General features: G+C 37.8%; 1 protein-coding gene across 1 annotated transcript in view; it reads left to right on the plus strand.

The window, feature by feature from the left end:
* Positions 1–10,119: 10,119 nt before the first annotated feature.
* The window catches only part of SGCD (sarcoglycan delta), a 482,630-nt gene continuing 474,878 nt past the window's right edge, over positions 10,120–17,871 (plus strand). Inside the window, exon 1 of the mRNA XM_058281332.1 lies at positions 10,120–10,186. The gene's annotated coding sequence lies outside the window, so the exon portion shown is untranslated. The remainder of the gene's footprint in view (positions 10,187–17,871) is intronic.

Genomic DNA, 17,871 nt, shown 5'->3' on the forward strand with positions numbered 1-17,871 from the left:
TTTTTCTGACTGCTAATGATGCTAAGATTTTTTTTTTTATGTGTAGTGGACATTCCTATACCTTCCTTTGTGATTTGTCTACTTACCGTTCTTACCTATTATTTTTTTGGAGGATGCATCATTTTATTGTTTGTGTGGGGCTGCTGTATATGTTCTGAATATAAGTCTTCCATTAGATATATGATATGAATATCTTTCATATTCTCTGGTGTGTCTTTTCATTTTCTTACTGGTGTCTGGTAGAACATAAATGTTTAATTTTGATTAATTTTAATATCATTCTTAAAAATTTTATGGTTTGCTCATCTACCCATATGTTGAAGGTATATTCATCTTTATATTTTTGTTAAGCTTTATGTATCTGGGTTTTATGTTTAAGTCTGCTAACCATATCAATTTAATCTTTGTATAAACCTGAAAAAGGTACAGGTTTATTTTTCCCCCCCTAGATCTATAACTGCTCAAGAAAAAAAGGTAAAAACATTTCTCACTGAAGTGATTGTATTTTCTATTTCTTACCTCTATTTGTGCCATTTATCTCTCTTTTTATAATTCATGGTCTTAATCATTGTAGCCTTTTAGTCAGTCTTGAAATCAAATTGTGTAAATCCTTCAGCTTAGTTCATTTTTAAAAATTGAAGTCTCTTTTGGTTATTCAGTATTCTTTGCATTCCCATATTAATTTTAGTAAAGTCTTTCCTATTTCATCAAGTATCCTTCAGGAATTTATATAAGGATTGCTTTGAATCTATATGTTAACTTAAGAAAAAAGGATATTTTAGCAATATTGAGTCTTCCAAACTGTTTCCATTTATGTAGATATACCTTTTCAGATTTCCTTTAATTGCACAGAGCAATATTTTATCATTATCAATATAGACTTATGCATATTTTATTAATTTATTTCAAAATATTGATATTTTGATTCTACTGCAAATTGCATTAAGTTGATTATCCAAATGCCTATTGCTAGTAAATATTAAGCTTATATCCTATAAAAATTTTAAATTGACATTTTATTTCAGGTAGATTTCAGATTTATTTGGATAAGTATATAATCATGTCATCTATAAATAACAAAGTTTGGCTTTTCTAAACTTTTTCTTTTTTTTTTTTTTTTTTTGCTTTATTTCACTGTCTAGGAGCTCCAGTAAAAACACACTGTCAAAGTTAAGGGGAGAAATGTTAAAATCCACCAACATAATTATTAACACTGAAACTCAGGGTAAAATGGTGGCTCTCTTTTTCTCTGTGGCTCTGCATGTTTCTCCTGTTTATAAAGGATTCTAGCAAGAGAGTCAAGACCAACCTGGGTTATCCCCCCATGAAGTACTCTAATCAAAGGCATCTAACTAAATTCAATCCAATCAAAGGGTCCTAAGCCCATAGGAATGGACCAATTTAAGAACATAATTTTCTCAAACCAACACAACTATGATATGCCTAGGCATGGTTTTCTTTGTATTTGTTCTGCTTGGAATTCACTGAGAATTCAAGGATATGTGGGTTTAGGTTTTCAATCAATTTTGAAAATTTTCTTGGTCCTTCATCTTCAAATATTTCTTCTGTCCATTTCCTCTTTCCTCTTCTTCTAGAACTACAATTGTATGTTTATTGAAACATTTTATATTGTTCCACAGTCTTGGGAACTTGATCCTCTTTTACATTTTCCTGCTCTATTTTTCCTTTGTGTTTCAGTTTGGACAATTTCCTGTCATCTGATTCATTGATCTTGTTACCTGCTATGCCCAGTCTGCTATTAATTCAATCTAAGAAATTCTTCATATTGCCTTTTATATTTTACATTTCTAATATTTCCATTTGATTCTCTCCTACAGTTTGCATTTTGTTACCTAAATTCCTTCTCTCTTCATATTTTGTTCATCTTTTTCATTAGATCCTTTGTCAGTTTTAAGCATTATTTTAAAGTACTTGTCTGATAATTCCAACATCTTGGATGATCTCTTGGTCTGCTTTTATTACCAGTTCTTTCACTTTACAATTCTTTTTCTATTTCTGGAAAATGTATATTCCCCCAAAATATTTCCTTCCCTTTCTTCCCATTTTTTCTTTTTCATCGACACTCAACTATCCATGTATTCTATCCTCCAGTTATTCAGTTCTATCCTCCCTATCACTTAGTTCTCTTTTTATATTTTCTATTTCCTAGAAATGTTCTCTTCCTTCTGAAGGATTTCATATAATTTGGCTTTCCAATTCACTAATTTAATTCTTAGGTATATCCATTCTGCTGTTTGTCCTATCTACTCTGTTCTTAATTCAGACAGAGGTCATACTTAACATTTATACCTGGTAATTCTATAAATTATTTTTATTCTTGACTCATATTTAATATCTTTCCTTATCTGTTTTAGTGTGTCTAATTAGGCAAAAATAAAATCTAGGTCTGTCAACTCTAATCCTTCCTCTTCAGAAACTACAGCCTCTATTTACTGTCATCTCTGGGGGTAAGAGGTAGATGAATCTCAAAGTGGAAATTTCCAGGAACAAGAAGATCCACAGACAATTACTTCTTATGCCAAAAGAGAACTTCTGTTAGCACCTGAATCTGGAGATAAGTACTATTTAAAGGAGATACTCAGATGGTATTTCACCAGCTCAGGAAGTTTGGAGGGGAGAGGTGAGGGAGTAACTAGGCTTCTTTACAAATGTAAAACATCTATACTACATGTATCTGATTTTCAATGTCTTGTTTAATGTCAATCTTTGTCTTTTAAAAGGAAAATTTAGTCTACTTGTATTTATTGTGAATATTGGTATTTGGACCTATTTCTAGCTTATTAATTTATTTGAGTATGTCACACTGCTCAGATTTTACCTCTGGGAATGCCTAGCTCAGAGATATGAGTCATAGGAGATACAGGGCAGACATTGTTCTAAAGCAAAGGTAGGACAAAATCAAGATCAGTGTTCCAACACCCCCTTTTTCAAAATGTTATCTTCCTTTATCCATGGTGCTGGTTGCCTCCTGTCCCAGGTCAAATCATCATTATTTGCATAGCATGTGAAAGCAGCCTCCTTTCAGTCTAAGCTTTATTTCTATAGGCTTTCCTGGATTTATCTTGAAGAACAGAGACAGCAGTTTTAAGTTCAGCATTATGGTAGGAATTAACCCTAATCTCTTTCAGTGGGTGTTAGCTAGTTATCTTTTAGAATACCTTTCCAAAATGAAGACCTTAGTATGTTACTCTTCAGTATAATGGGAGACTATGTTTCATTCATCTAATCAGCTATCTTATTAGCTACAGTCTGTGAAAGGAATTGATTATGGCTCATTGAAGCCAACAGCTTCTTTGCAAAATGAATTTTGCAAAGAAAAATAAATGAATGTATTTATAAATACATATTAATAGGTTAAAATTTGAATATGGGATTCTGATCAAGCAAGCCTAGTCAAATAGAAGATACTACTAGGTAATTCTTCTAGAACTTTACTTAGAGATATAAAAGAAAAAGAAAAAGGACAGTTAACAAACATGGAGGAGAATTTGGGGATACAGTACATTTTTGAGTTAGAGAAGAAGAAAATCGAGATATTGTTAGAAAAGTAACATTTGAAGAGATAATAGCACAAATAGTCTAGAATTAAAGTTAGGAATTCTAAGATTAAAGAGAAGTTCAAGTCCTAAATAGGTAAGACTAAAAGTAAATCTCCAATTAGATATTCTGTAGTGAAACTTTAGAACATCAAATAAATAAGAGAAAATCTCTAAAACTACTAGAAAGAAAAAACAAATTACCTACCAAAGAATTAAATTAGTCTGTTAATATCAGGAATTTCTCTGGAGAATTTTAGATCCCATTTACGTGAGGCTCAGAGACAGACCAAATTTCAGGCAGAGAAGTTTATTAGATCACCGGCATGGCGGGATCTGAAAGGAGACTTCAGCCTACTTTATACAGCAAAGGGGTGCTTCATATATTCCTGGCCATGGAAAAGTACTACTTAGCTTTGGGCTGAGTAAAGGACATGTGTGGGGTGTATAGGGGAGGATGAGAGAGGAGGACTGGGAGCCTATTTCAGGATGCCGTTCTCTGAGAGGCAGGATGTTTGCTTGTCTTGTGGTTGGGGGTTCAGGGAAAGGGGAGAAACAGGTGTGGGTATCTGCCTTCGAGTGAGCAAGAGTCTGGGATTATTTCTGGTTGGGACTTCTTGACCTACAGGGAGGGGTTATGAACTAAGGTTTTATAAAGTCTTTGCAATACAGCATTCATTAATATCAAAGATTCTGGAATAAGATAACCTGGGTTCAAATCCCGGTGCTATCATTTTCTAACTCTAAGACCTTAAGCAATTGCTCTCTGTTTTAAGATGTAGAATAGACAAATTAATAATACCCATCTTAGAACTGCTGTGAGGTTTAAAAGAAAGTGCTTAGCACAGTTAAGTGGCATCCAGGGAGCATTCAAATATTACCAGAGATACAATGAATAAGTTTTCAAAACCCCAACAGATTGGGCTTTTTATACAACAACAGAAAGTTGACCAGCCTTCTAGGTGTAAGCTCCACAAGCACAGAGTATTATGAGTTTTGATCTTAATAGAGTCCCACAAACCTCAAACAGTGCCTGGACTATAGTAGATATCTATGAATGAGTGAATGAATGAATGAATAAATGATTTTTTATGTGAAACTCTGAAGCTACAGTAAGGAACACATAGACCATTAGAAATGAAGAGTATTTAGTTCAACATGTCTGTAGCAGTTTGATATAGTTATGACTTCCAAAAATAGAAATTGAATTATGTTTGTTAACTGGTCTGTACCTAGGCATGATTAAATTATGATTAGGCTTTGATTAGGCCACATCAGTAGGAGTCCCCACCCAATAAGGTGGGGACTCACAGATAAAAGACATTGCAAAGGACAAAGTTGGAGCTTTGATGCTGGAGTTTTGATGTTGGAGTTTTGACTTAGAATTTGATGCTGGAGTCTTGAGCTGGAGCTCCGGGAAGTAAGCACACAGAGGAAGGAGAAGCAAGCCCAGGAAGAGAGGACCTGAGCCAGGAGAAAAACACAGGGGAATAGAGATAGCTCCTTAGACATGGCAGAAACCCTGGGGAGAGAGATAGAACTATTCACCTCATAGTCTACAGTTGACCTTGTGGAGAAAACAGAGAACCTAAGCCAAGAGAGAAGCAAGACCTGGGAAAAGAGGAACCTAGGAAGCCTGAAACCTGGCAGACATCAGCAGCCATCTTGCTCCAACATGTGGAAATAGACTTTGGTGAGGGAAGTAAATTATGCTTTATGGTCTGGTATCTGTAAGATCCTACCCCAGATAAATACCCTTTATGAAGGCCAACAGACTTCTGGTATTTTGCATCAGCACCCCTTTGGCTGACTAATACAATGTCCAATCATCACTGTCATTTAGTGGATAAAACAACTGGGGGAAGTGGGCAGGCCACTAATTACATTAATAGAATAGCAGAAGAGGACTGGAACTCAAGTCTTTTCAGTCTTGACTGATAGACTTTATGCTTTACCACTGAAGGCAATTATATGCCATCATTGTACAGCAATCCCTAATTTCAGCCCTGATTAGTTTTTATAATGGAAGTTTCTTTTCTTCTTTTAAAAAGATGGATCAGCCTGTATATAAAACTCATACTAAGTGCTATGCTCTACATCCTTAGTCTTTGTAGGGGGAGAATAAAGTTCCACAACGAAACTAATGATTAATGTTAATGATAGATACAAAGAAATATAAGACACTGGTTCCTAATTGCTAAATTAGAAGAGGTAGGTATGCAGGTTTCTTGAGAAGCAGACCAGTTTAAATGTAATTAATTCTATTCATATTCTTTCTGTAGGATACATGAAAATGGAATTGGAGGCATCAGATTTCCAATTTAGGTTGCCAGTGGCTGACTGTACAAGACTGGTATTTGTGCTCATTAAAATTTTGCCAAACAATTAAATATTTTTTCTCTCTCTCTTCCATTGACATCAAGAAAGATTATTACATTACATTATTACATTATACATTCTGAAAGAGAATGTAACAAGTAACCTTCTAACTTCTTCCTTTCACAAATCATCAACTTCACAAACATAAAGGCATACAAAAGATCTGGATAAGTGACCCAATGAACTCTCTCTTGACGGAGAAATCCTGGAATAGTTGAAAGTAATTGTTTCCAATTTTCTCATGAATCAGGTAGCACATTAAACCAAACCCTTACACTCTTTATTTAATAAATAAAAAGTATTACTGATAGATACAGTTATCAAGTAGAAACATTGACCAAGACTAATTGGCATATAATATTATTTAGATCTGAAAAATTTTGACCTAGGAAAATTGTACTTGATAAAAATATTGGACTCAAAAGAAAACTCAACATTGAGGTTTGATATGGTCAAAACATTCCATAAAACCCTCCATGAAGTTTACACTGACAAGTATTGATCCTGGTAAAAAATACTTTAAAAAAAATAAAAAAGAAAATGGAAAAAAGTTACAACTACTTCATAGTGTTGGACAGAATATTGATCAAGAAATTAAATTGGATTAATGTTGTTTACTCCAAAAATTTCTTTCTCAATAAAAAATCACCTAAATTGGTACAATTACAATATAGTATCCATAAACAGGTAATCAAATCATCCTCAAGAGCCAGTGGCTGACTCAAAACAATGGGATCAAAAGAGTAAAGTCTCTGTGACTATTCGTGCAACTTTAGGCAAATCATTGGACTCCCTCAAGTTCTGTTTCCTTGTATATAAAATGGGGATATCAGATTTCACAGATTCATTGTGAAGAGCTAATTAGATAGCAGGTATCGATTGCCTGATATTTGGTCAATCGCTTAACAAATGATGGTTTCTTTAATAAAGGTTTCTAAGCCTCATCCCCTTTTCAAGTCTTTGCCTTACTTAGATTACAGCATTCTCACCATTCCTCTTCTTCTCATCCCAAGGCCTTTCTTAACATCTCTCCATTACCTGGTTTTCTTCCTCATCATGTTTCATAACTGTTTCTCTGCTCTGAAACTTTCAGCCCCATCCTAATCATCAAAAGAAAATTTGTTTGGGGAGCAGATGTAGCTGAGTGACTGCTTCCCATGTACTAGGTCCTGGGTTCAATCCCTGGTACCTCTTTAAAAAAAAAGAAAAAAATGGTTGTCAGCAGAAGGGAGAACCAAAACATAAAGCTCATTAACAGATGGATTGGACCCTGTGCTGGATACTTCTGCCCCACCTTGGCTCCAGGCTTCCCAGCAAGTGGTCAGAGGCCAGCCTGAGGCACAGCTCTGTTTTCCCTTGCTGGTCACATAGAGAAGCACCCTGAAGAGTGATATTGACTATTCTGATGTATCCCTCCTTTCTCCCTATCCAACCCCACTGAACCCAGCTCCAGAGAAGTACCTGATATAAACTGGTAGATAAAACCATCACCAGGTAAAACTGACAAAGCTAAAGGGCATATGATAGAATTTAGATCTGCAAAGTTTGGCTTAGGCAAACTGAAAGGTCCAGAATAGAGTTTGAGCTCTTAAGCTATCTTTCATTTGTTTTTATATGTAGTGGTGGTTTGAAACTGTAGGTATCCCAGAAAAAAACATGTTCTTAAACTTAATCCACTCCTGTGGTGTTTACCCATTTTAAGTATGACCTTTTGATGAGGTATCAGTTAAGGTGTAGCCCAACTCAGTCAGGATAGATCTTAATCCTATCACTGGAGCCCTTTATAATCAGATGAAATGCAGTCAACAAGAGAGAAAGCCACAGCAAGCAAAAGGCTGAAAATCAACAGAACCCAGAAGAAAACAAAGAGGCCTCCATGTGTACTGCTATGGGACAGAGGAGCCAAGGACCAAGGATCACCAGCAGCCAGCCCCAGGAAGCCATGATCTTTGTGGAGAAAGCAACACTATAATGATGCCTTAATTTGGAGTTTTTCCCAGCCTCAAAACTGTGAGCCAATAAATTCCCATTGTTTAAGTCAGCCCATTGCATGGTATTTGCTTGAGCAGCTTTATTAGTCAGCCAAAGAGGTGCTAGTTAAAATACCAGAAATCAGTTGGTTTTTATAAAGCGCATTTATTTGGGGTAGAAGCTTACAGCTACCAGGCCGTAAAGCACAAGTTACCTCCCTCACCAAAGTTTATTGCTATGTGTTGGAGCAAGATAGCATGTGACATCTGTAAGGGTGCAGGCTTCCTGGTTTCCTCTCTTCCCAGGGCTTGCCTCTCTCTAGGCTTAGCTGCTGTTATCTCCACAAGGACAGATGTAGATGATTAGGCAAATGGCTTTGTTCTCTTCCCAGGCCTTCTCTTTTTCCCCACAACCAAGCTCCTCTGTGTGCTTCCTTCTAAGGCTCCAGCTCAAGACGCCCACCTCCTTTCTCTTTGGTGCAGTTTCTCTGTGAGTTCCTGCCCACCAAGGGGCAGGGACTTAACATCCTACTGATGTGACCCAATCAAAGCCTTAATCATTATTTAATCAAGTAAAAGTAAAACCTCTGAATCCAATACACTCTAATATGCCCAGGGGGTCAGGCCAGTTTATAAACATAATCCAATGTCTATTTTTGGAATTCATAAACCATATCAAACTGCTACAGCAGCCAAAGGAAGCCAAAACATTTATGAAGTGGTTAAATTCACAATAATATAAAAAGCAAGCCATGTTTAGACAATGGTAATATTAGAGGGAATCTAAAAATCATAAATCATACAATAAAATAACTTATAAGTATCTTTAAGCATGTTATTTAAAATTTTAAATTTTGTGACTGAAGTCCAAAGGGACTGAGTGACCCTTCTGTGATCACTTAAATATTTGTGCAGGCCAGACAAGGATTAAGACTCCTGAGGCTTGTAGTGTGTTTGGTATAGATAGGACCACATACATTAGAGCAAGAGGATCTGAGCTTGAATCTCCAACTCTTTGCTTTTCAGGTTTGCTGAGTGATAAAAAGGCCAGTTTCAGCCCCTAAACCTCAGTCTCCTCATCTGTGTAACAGGGATAGTGACAGTACCTTTTGATTAGGACTATGGGAGGGAAGGACTAAGTCACATAATACCACAAAGGACCTTCATAGAATACCCATAAGACAGTAAGCACTCAAGAAATGCTAGCTATTTTTCTTTTGGACAACTATCACAAAGATGGTAGAAGAGCCATCGTGCCCAGATTCCTTTCCTTATGTGACCTTTGTCTAAAGAGTGAACCCTGAACCAACTGCTTTTTAACATTAGCCAAAATTCGGCAAAATGCAAATAACTAGAAAGACTGAAAGATGTTGCTTCTGCCATTGGTATTGATAAAATGACTTAAATGAAAACAAAGCATTTCTAATGGAGGTAGCTTTTTGGAAGGAAGGAGACTATCACGATTCTTCTCAAGTTACTCCATATAAGTAAATAACTACTCATATCAACATCCCTGTGAAGAATCAGTTGTTCATTGCATTTTATGATACATATACCCATTTCCAACATGTTCTTGGAGAACATCAGAAGTGGAGAGGTTGAAGTAAGGTCTGGTGTACCCTAGAAAGCTATGGTACATGGGGCTTAGATTCCATGGTCTTTCTACAGTGAGAAAAAGATTGATATGCTCCCACCCTCCCTGGAACAGGCCTGGGACTTGTGGGAAGAAGTGGTGTTGGTCTAGATCTTTGCTCTGGCTTTATGTGATGCTAGGCAAAAGCATAATCTCTTGGGAGCAGGATCTTCTTGTTCTGGAATCCTTGGGCAGGTTGGGGGGAAGGGTGAAGGGAGGCAGGGTTCTCAGCCTTCTGAAGTTATATATAAACATTTACGTGTATTTTTGTTCCTCGCTGTCATGGAATATAGCTTTTGTTAAATAACTGAAGCAGTCCCAAAATATTAAAAACTACTAATTTGGAGTATCTCTTAGCATAAAAATAAGAGACATGTGCACATGTGCATCCTTGTGTATGTGTGTGACTTTTCATACACCAAACAGAGTAGTCCTTGGAAGCTGCTTCTTTAAATAGACCATGCTGCAAGGAGCATGTCCCAGAGACTATGATGAATTCCTGTCCTTCCCTTGCTCACAGTCTAAAGTTAGCTTGTTAAACTTAGCAGTGGCTCAGGCAAAAACTTTGCAACAGGTGCACTGGGCAAGTTCATAAAGTTGCCATACTTTATAGATAGCTCATTTACAGACAGATCACCATCACTTTGGTAAGTTGAATACAACTTCTGGCAATTTCTGACTTAATGCTTAAGTTGTAAAGAGGGAAGGATGAGAAATTTGATGTCAAAGTTTCCTTTTCCTTTCTTAGCAGAAGCAAAATTCCACTTGGCTTGGATTTTTTCCATACAAATGAGTGTCTCATGGAAGTCCCATTATAACTGACACCCACAAAAAAGCACAAATTTAGTTCCAGAAAGCTGAGGAGTGCCTTTTATTCTTAAAAAGAACTAAACCTTCTTATTTTCTGCTAAAAACTATATTTCTATTTCTTGGGAGTAGGATATTTATTTGCTTATTGACTTGCTCTTAGTATCCAGTAGTTAAGGGAGCTACAATGTCAATTACCTCTTGGAACAAGGGGAAGAAAACTGTAGCCCACAGCCAAATACAGCCTGCAGCCTTGTATTGTAAATGATTTTTTTTTCTTTTCTATTTTATACTGCCACACCCAGTTGCTTTTGTATTGTCTCTGACTTCTTTTGCTCATTAGTGCACTACATTGGCAAAGTCGAACTGCTACAAAGAGAAGAATATGTCCCTTGGCAGAGCCAAACATATTTAATATCCAGCCCTTTATGGAAAAGACTTTGCCATCCCCTGCTTGAGAGGGTGAAATGTTGCTCTAGAGAAACCTGACATTGTCTTTTTTTATACTTTTCCCATAATCAGTTCCTATACATAGAAGACAGGAATATTGGGGGTGGAGATGGTGGAGAGGGTAATGGGGGAGGACATAGTAGGGACGCAGTAAGGATAATTTGCTTCCTTTTACCCATATACTGTAGTCCAGGATTACAAGTCCCAGTACCCTCTTCTTACCTTAGCATTCCCTTAGCTTGAAAGAAGCAGATGCAAAATAAATATGTATGCTTGTCATATTTAATTATAGTATGCCTTTCTTCACATATAGATAGAATAAAGAATGAAAATCCCAACAGGCTGATTTGAACTTTTTTCTTCTTCTAAGTCAATAGGACACAATGCCAAGATTAGCGATAAGGAGAGATTTTGACAACAGGGAAATTTTGCTCCCAGCACATTGTCAGCTCACTGCCATGCCTGTGACTTCTTTCACTTTGAATCAATAGAGCAGGCTTATCACGAGCATAACTTTTTAATCGGGCTCTGGTATAATACTGTGATGGGCTCTTTCCATTCTAGTGTTTGAGCTAAATTTATTTTTCCTCTGACCTTTGAAAGGATTTGCTCACCTAGAAGAAAAGAATTTTTTGCACCTTTTCTACCATGGGAGAAGACTAGCCTTGGATATGCAGGACACTTTTAAACTTTGGATTTGGAATTTTTTAAAGTGAGAAAGTAACCATTGCTGGCAAACAGAGATGAGTCACTTGAGGGTTATCACAGGATCCCAGAAGGGTGAGAAAAATTGATAAATACTTTTTAAAAAATCCTGTCGCTAAAATTAGTAGTGTGAGAGTAGCTACTGCATTTGTAAAGTTGTCGTGTTCTTCTCGTTGGGAGCGTAGGTAAATGAGCAGACCTAATTCTGTCCACAGTGGAAATGGAACATAATTCTGAGGCTATATCCAGCGTGGGACAATCACAGCATGCTGGCGTGCCATGCTGGTCCTTGGAGCAACCCCTGGTGCCTCACTGACATTTGCTGGGGGTGCACTGGCCAGGCTTTGGGGATAATGCTGCAGGCCAGCCTGGAATGGGATGAAAATGTCACCTCAACTCTGGGCTCCATAACATGGGAAGGAGGCATCTCACTGGGACTCAGGTTAGGAGGAGTAAATGAGGCTCTGACCTCAAGCCCAAAATTTAAAGGGCTGCTAGTAACCTCTGAAATTAGAATAAATCATATTGTAATATATATATTTTTTAAAAAATCCAAATAATGCAAAAAAATCCATGATTAACAAAATATAAATATTTCAAATAATGACAGTCCATTGTTTGCTTTCCAACTCTGGGATCTCATACCCAGAACAGTCATTTCTAGTCAGCCCACAGTTCCCCAGCTTGGGAGGCCTTTGTAGCCACCCCCAGCATGCTTAGGAGGGTTAACGATAGACTATGAATTGACTGGACAACACGAGGATTTATATACCATCATATTTTCTAAGTAGGGAGTTTTATTAACTTTTTTATACTTAGTTCAAGACTTGGGAGGATATTTCAGTAAGTTTTTTATAGAGATATGCATTATTTCCTTTTGCATCAGTCTCCTGTATTATGCCACAGCCCTGTATGATGCTATTTTAACAAACTGGTCTTACTGTTAATTAGTCAAGAATATTCAAGTAATTCCAGTAGCAGAGTAAAATCACCAGAGATCACAGTGGAGTGAAAATCCAGGGATGGCTTCTACCCTATCCAGCCCAGCCCTGTTTCTAGCTTTTCCAGCACATACTGAGCCTTGGCTGGTCAAGAAGAAAGCTCTTCCATTTTAAACATGTCCCTCTTCTTCTCTCGTGGCCCTGAGGCCTGCCTGTAGTCTACAAGGAACTGCAAATTCATATTTCTATAGATGTAGGGCAGGTATCACAACTGAGGGAAGTAAATTTGATAAGGACTGGATTCAAGAATAGTGCCTGCCAGCTTCTCAGGGCCAACCAATTGTTAGTAGACAGGAGGACCAAGTGTTTCTGGACTTTAACATTCTCAACATAGAGCTACAATGAGATTTTTAAGAAAACTGTCCTAATTATTAAATGTTGACAACTGGGAACAAAACCCAGTGACAACAAAGTTATATTTGGCACCTGTCATTTCAACACTTTGCTTTCCCTAATCAGCCTCCCCTGATTAAGACTGGGTAGGGAGAGAGGAAAATTCTCCGTCCTGAGGGTGGAAGAGTCCTGGAGAGAAATAGCTAGAGCGTTCTTCAATGTGGGTTATTCATGGCCCAGGATGTACACAAGACAATCTACTGCTGTCTTCAGTCAGAGGGCTGCTGTGATAAATACAGTACAAGTTGGTTAAACACAAGGATTTATTATTTCAGAGTTTTGAAGCCTCAAAGTCCAAAATCAAAACAGTGACTGGGTTTTGTTTAGTACCAGACTTGGTGGCATTCTGGCAATGGTAGCCCTCCATCACACAACAATCTGCTTCTTTCTTTCCTCCTGTGACCCTCTCTGATTTTTGACTTGTATGTCTTCTGGCTTCTGTGACTGTGACCAAATATCCTTTCTTAATAAGACCCCTAGTCCTAAGGATTATGATCTACCTTCATTTAGGCTGGCCACACCAGAAGAGTATCTTTGAAGGTTCTATTCACAAAGGAGTTTGCATCCTGACTCACCCTAACATGCTCAAAGATACTCTTCACAAATGGGTCCACACCAACACAAAGCAGATTAAAATTTGAACTATGACTTTTGTAGGGCACATGATTCAGTCCCCAACAAACATTTACAGAAAAAGAAAATGCCAGGATTTGTATTTATGATTATTTTCCTCATCCCTTAAAAAATACTATTTTATTTACAAGTTTATGGTATTCATACTATTTTTAGTATATAGTCCCTATATATACTTTATAAATAAACATTCATATTGAGGAGATACAGGCTTAAAACCTTTTTTTTATTATAGTAGTGCACAGTAAAAAAATCGTAGAGAGGACTAACTTAGTGATCAGATGGTTCACAGGGCTAATGCCTGCCTCCTGCTGGCAAGCCTCTTGTGGCATTATGATCCTTAAAGTCTGTGTTTCTCCTTCTCTTCACTGGATAGCATTACCAAAGGCTCCCTTTTGTTGTGCTAGCTTTAATAGCACAAGTCCCAGGATGGCAAGGCAGCGAGGACTGCGAGGGGGAAAATGTTCTATCCCAGCTGGCATGTGTTGAAATTTTTTCAGGTATGAAAATAGCTTTGAAGGAACTGTCCACACCTGCACACATTGGGCCCTTCTTCGTGAACTATCAGCCATTTTTGCAGGGCCTTATTGGTCCCATTAGTAACTAGAAAACGTAGCAATGTTAAATGGACCTAAAATTCCTTGCTGTGGCCTCAGATACAGTCATATAACTCCCAGTGATGAACACTTGCCATGTGCCACACTGGCCTAAATTTTTTATGTGGACATGCATTTGATTCTTTGAATGATCCTGTGTCAATTTGAGGTATTATGTCCGTACACTAAGATGGTGACTCTGAACCTCAGAGAGATTAAGTGATTTATCTAAGGTCATGTAGCTCTAAAAAGCAGTTTCAACTCATTTCTATCAGAACCGCCAACCTGTACTCATAACCATTTTATTCTACAGCTTCCTGTGCCCCAAATCTGCTCAGTACATGGGCCACAGATGACTGGGCAATGGCAGTTAATGTGGAAGCTCTCTCTTTATAGGGAGGTTCAACCCCAACTGGACTTGTTGACTGGATTCTACAGGACTCCATGGAGTCATTGTCAGGGAGTAAACAGCTCACTCAGAGGCAGGCAATTTACAACAGAAGACTGTGGCAATATTAGTTTAGTTTTATCAAAGGCTTTGAATTCCAAAACCTCACCCAAGGTTCTGGGCCTTTCATCGGGGTAGATAAGCTCCCCCTGCAGAGTATGTGGTAATTGGGCACTCAGCATCAATTGCCCACTCCTTCTAGTGTGCCCTCCATGCCGCAGAGGCTGGGAAGTGCACAACTACAGTTCCAGATCTCCATGTACTACACACCTCCTGTGCTATTTACAAGTAAGAGCAGTTTTAGAATTCTTTCTCATCAGTCCATATGGATCTACTATATTCTTCAATTGGTGACATAGCATTAATTTTCATGCATTCAAGAGACATTTACTGTGTGACTATTATGTTCCCACCCTGTTCTAGGCACCAGATTTCTGCCCTAAAAGTGCTCATATTCCAGTAATGGAAACAGACAATAGTACATTTAAAAATGTACAACTGTAATGGCTAGCAATAATTGATGTGTAAAATTAATAATAATATTAGTGGTGTAGTAATATTCCAAGGCATGAAATTACCATAATTTATATAACATTCTTCTAGGGGGAAACATTTAGTCTGTTTTTGGATCTTTTCTAACCACACAGCAATGAGCATCCGATGGCTGCCTCCTTCCTCTAATATGCAAATATGTTGTCTTGAAAGAACTCTGTGAAGTTTCTAAATGGTTGTTATATTATTTACAAAAAGGTCCCCAAATAATTTATGGTTGTTTGGACTAGGAAATACAAGGTCCTGCCAGGTTGTCAGATTTTTCTCATTCTAATATATAATATTTTGAAGGGCCTTCAGGCCAGAGGTTAAGAGAAAGGAGAATGAGATGTATCCCCGTTCCAGGCTGGCAAGCAAGCATTATCTGCCAATCTGCCCCTAGAAAATGTCCTTGCTGAGTTCCAAGGAGCCTCTCTTCCCCCTAAAACCTTTCGCGGGCTCTTCTCTGTTCCCTCTCACTGCTGTTGTTAATGGCGGGCTGGCTGCAGAACAAGCAATGTTACTGTTACCTCTCTTGGTCTTGCTCATATTTTATTCCAAGCCTGAAGTTTGGCCAATTGTTAGCATCTAACAGGTATAAAAATAGCCCACTTGTTGTAATGAAGGACATCCAAATGCAAAGAGGGTTGTGGGCTCTCTGGGCATCCTGGGCTAGCCTGTTAACCTTTGCAGGATTTGCTGAGGAGTATTGGTCACAGCATGATAAAGATTGGCTGAGTAGAAGAGTGACAGAGGAGAACACTTAGGAGACAGGGAGACAGGTGATAGTTTGGTTTCACCCTTTGAGGAGGTGAGGAAGCCCTCGACTGGTTTTCTCTTTTCTCTTCTTTTCTCTTTTCTCTTCTTTTCTTTTCTTTTCTTTTCAATAGTTTGTTTTAGCCTCAGTGAAGGATGTTTAACTTTAAGGCTAAGCTAGCTTTTTCCATTATGTTTATGAGATACAGGGGTGATTAAGGGAGGAATAACTGGCCCTTCTTTTCTCCAGTCATTTGTATCTCACATGTACTATGGTTGAGGCACTGGCTTGTGACCAGACTCAGTCAAGGCAGGTGTGGTCTCTGATCTCCTGGATTTAGTCTGATCTGAGAAATGGAATAAAGCATACAATTATGTAAGTAGTAAATGAAGCATTGAACTGGGGTATGTGTTATGAAGGAAAATAGGTTGAAATGAGAGAGAACAAAGCCGGGGAAAGGCATTTGACTGGAAAGTCCGGGAAGGTGGTGTTTAAGCTAAAACTTAAAGAAGAGAAGCCAGTCATGTGAAGAGTGGAAGGGGCATATGTCAAGGGCTTGAGGTGGGAGAGACTGGTACCTAGTGAGCAAGTGAAAAAGAGGGTCAGAAATAAAGAAGACTCACATAGGTAGGGACCTGGTACTGCAGGATCTTTAAACACAGTGAGAGTCTTGGGCTTATTCTAAAGTCATGGGACATTATTGAAGAGTTTTAGACACGAAACTAACTGGTTGGAATTACATACTTTTTCAAGATTACTCTGGCTGCTCTTGGTTGCATAGTTGGGAGTGGGGCAATCATGAACCCAGGAAATTACTTAGGAAGCTATTGCCAGACAAGAGATGAGTAGAATCTAGTAGGCAGAGGACATGGAGAAAAGAGGATCAACTCAAGATACATTTTTTTCCAGGCAAAATCAAGGATTCTTGGTGATGGGTTAGAAGTCAGGAGACATTGTGGGATATAGTACCCTAATCACTGTTGTGTTGGTTACGTAATTCATGATGCAGTCATTTTGTGGTAGCTTGACAAGGACCTTTCAAAATAATTGTCTTAGTGAAATTTTAGGTTGCATTTTTTAAAATAAAATTTTATTGAAGTATATCATCTATACATGAACATACATTAAAAATAAGTGTATATGTATAGTAAAAGTTGTAAGCTTATGAAATAAACATGCATATCATCATATAGAACTATCATACTTCACTCCAACCACTAACACCTTACATTGTTATTGCATTGTTTCATTGTTGTTCCAAACTTTGAAAGAATATTTTCAAAATATTACTATTAACCATAGCCCATATTTTATATTTGGTGTATTTTCCCATGCTGGGCCATTCTGATGCTGAAAATCTTTCCATTAAATTAGGTGGAAAGGTCATAAAGCATTCTGTAGAATTGGGCATTGATGTATCACTTTTTTCTTTTTTTTAATCAATTTTATTGATACATATTAATAAAACATAATTCCATCCAAAGTGTACAGTCAGTGGTCTAGTTTTTTGGCATAGAATTGTCCATAATATCCTTTTTTTTCCCCCCTGAGAATGGTCTCTTATCTGTTTGCCTGCTATTTTTTTGCTTGCTGTTTGGTACTTGTTTGTACTTGTCTCCTCGTTGTTCTTTTGCTCCTTGTTTGTTTTTTTGTTTGTTTGGTTTCTTTTTCCTTTTAAGAGGTCCTGGTAACTGAACCTGGGACCTCCTATGTAGGAGGTGGGCACTCAACTGCTTGGCCCAGATTTGCTCCCTGCTTGTTTTGTTTTTGCACATTGTCTGATCATTGTTTGCTCATTGTTTTGCTCGTTATCTGCTCGTTGTTTCTTTTCCTCACCTGCTCATTGTTTTTGCTTGCTGTCTGCTCATTTTTTCTTTGTCTTCTTTAGGAGGCACCAGAAACCAAACCCAGGACCTCCCATGTGGGAGATGGGGGCTCAACGGCTTGAGCCACATCTGTTCCCCACAGTATCTTCTTATGATTGTTCTTATTTCTGTGGGGTCAGTGGTAA

This window comes from Dasypus novemcinctus, chromosome 2, assembly GCF_030445035.2.
Source record: "Dasypus novemcinctus isolate mDasNov1 chromosome 2, mDasNov1.1.hap2, whole genome shotgun sequence".
Classification (NCBI taxonomy): Eukaryota; Metazoa; Chordata; class Mammalia; order Cingulata; family Dasypodidae; genus Dasypus; species Dasypus novemcinctus.